Here is a 2,714-nt window from a genome sequence, read left to right as displayed (position 1 = left end):
CTATCTGAGTTTCGCCCATCAATTTATAAAGATCACTTATTTGCACTCCCTTTATTACCACCAAACACCTTTTGGACACCTTCAATTGATCTTTCTCTCTGACAAACTTTAAGCCTTGCTTACAAAACTTTCTAGGTGATAGTAGACCCTTAAAATGTACAAGAGCATGTCATATATTAGAAACCATCCGAACTATACCATCAAACATCTTGATCTAAACATCTCCCACTCCAATCACAGGACAAGTTATATTATTATCCAAATAGATAACTCCACCATTCCATGATTTGTATGTATGAAAGCACTCACTAAAAGAAGTCATGCAAAAAGATGCCCCTGAATCTAAAATCCAATGATGTACAAGCTCGGATCGCTCTAATGCCATCAGAGCATTCCCATCATCCGATGTAGCCGAACCAATTTCACTTTCTATTACATTGTCTTAAAAGTTTTCGATTCAGATTTTATATCAACTCCTCTAGCCCGATAATCTTTCTTTACATATCCTAATTTTTCACAATTCCAGTATTTCACCTTCTTCTTATCCTTGGATTTAGATCTCATCTTTCCTCAATCACTACATTTCCTTTTGAAAGGCCTTCCCCATGCTACCATGGCCTCCCCCGAAGAGCTTCCTTGGCTTGATTTTCGTTTCATCTCCTCTATAAGCAATAATGCAAAAATTAACTTCATCTTGAGAGTTTCAACATGACTCAAGTTCATAATAAGATTATCCCAAGACTCCGGCATAAAACAAAGTAGAATGCTAGCCTTCTCTTCATCTTCAATTCTGACATTTAGGACCGCAAACTTGCTCACAATAGAATTGAATACACCTAAGTGCTCTTGAACTGATGCCCCATCCTCCATCTTTAGATTGTATAATTGTCGCCTCAAATAGATTTTATTCACTAAAGATTTTTCTTCATAAAGGTTCTTCATCTTTTTCCAAACCCTTTTTGCAGTAGTCTCGATCTCAATATTGAACAATACCGAATCATCCAACATCAAATAGAGGTTCGCCATCGTCAGCTTGTCTTTCTCTTCATATTGCCCATCCATCATCTCTTGTGGTTTGCATTCCTTTCCTTGTAAAGCAACTTCACAACCATCCTTGATCAATACCGCCTACATCTTCATCTTTCAAAGTATGAAGTTTGATCCATCAAACTTTGGTATCTCGTACTTTGTTATCATCATCTTGTCTGCCATTATTTCAAATCAAAATAGCAATAAAAGAATCTCTCTACTCTGATACCAAACTGAAAGGACTGGCCGAGGGGTAACCGAGCACACCTCAACCCACACATCACACAAGCACAATGGAAACAGGATCATTTTATAGAGAAAAAATAATTTAAACAAACGTAGAACGCAAAATAAAAGGCAGATAATCAAGTAATAAAAGAAAAGAAAAGAAAGCACACCAGATTTAACGTGGTTCGGCCTAATTGTTGGCCTACATCCACGGATAAGACCTCCTCAATATTCTTCTATTAATTTCACAGTATAAGAAATACAAAATTGGAGAAGAAATTAGAAGCTCACACAGACTCTTTTGTACAAGGAAAAAGTATGCTCTTTTCTCTCGAGAAATCTCATGCCTCACTGTAAAAGCCTCTTCTGTTTTCTAGTCTCGATGCTTCTGTTCACTATCTCTCGGTCCTCCGCCTGTGTCCCTTTAATAGAACTTAGAACCAGGCCAAATCACATCAGAAACGAACTCTATTTGATAGTTGAATTGAACCTCTAACGCTTGCCGTCAGATCTCCATCGAATGGGCATGAAACTCTCCTAAAGGCCGAAAATCAATCGAAGATGCGTTGCCACCATCCGATCTGAACCAAAAAAAAGAGGAGCCATCCGATTGCGTAATGGTCCACCAGAATTTTCTATACACCGTGAGAAACGTCTGAAAAGCGGGCGCCAATCCACCATGGACCGCGAGAAACGGTAAGAAAATGGGCGCTCAGTCCATGCACCCTCTTGTGAACTACGATAATGCGGTGAGCCACGGTATGCCGCACCTGCACGTCTGTTGGGCGGCCCGCATGTGTGGGTCTGGGTCGGGCCTAGTGCTCTCTTGCTGGGCTACTTTCACATGGGTTTTTTCAAACATGGCTTCATACCCATCATATAAGAGACGTTTGAAAGGCAACTCTTGGAACCAGAATTGTAGCTAACAGAATAGAAACCAAATTGCAGTAGGGGTCAGACATTTGACAGATTTGAATGAATGCTCTGCAATTTCCTCCACACTTCACCAAACGCAGGCAAAAGCATTTGTTGGCAGAGATTGGACCACTCCCTGAAACAATGAAGACCTTCAGAGACAATTGAATTCAATGATGCTCATTTATGAAGGAATGGTCTTGAGTTTCTTTCTTTCCAGCAAACCCAAGCAACTGTAGCCAGAAGCATTCTGATAACATGTTGAGTTGGCTTAAAAAGTTCCTTTGAACCCAATCCAAGCTGAGGAAATTGAAACTTGATTGAGGGTGTAAAACTCCCAAAGCGGTGCAAATGCTTTTCCAGATTGTACGGAAGAGAGGACAGGTAGAGAACAAATGATTTACTGTTTCTAGTTCTTGATTACGAATGGCGCGTCCTCCCCAACTTTTGCCAAGTTTCCTTCCAACAGTGTCTCAAATATTGAGCCTGTTTTTCCAGCAGAGTCACAGGAAGCATTTGATCTTAAGGGGAACACTTAAACT

This window comes from Elaeis guineensis, chromosome 15 (assembly GCF_000442705.2).
Source record: "Elaeis guineensis isolate ETL-2024a chromosome 15, EG11, whole genome shotgun sequence".
In the NCBI taxonomy this organism is placed as follows: domain Eukaryota; kingdom Viridiplantae; phylum Streptophyta; class Magnoliopsida; order Arecales; family Arecaceae; genus Elaeis; species Elaeis guineensis.
The sequence above is the reverse complement of the archived record's forward strand: the minus strand, read 5'-3'. Positions refer to the sequence as shown.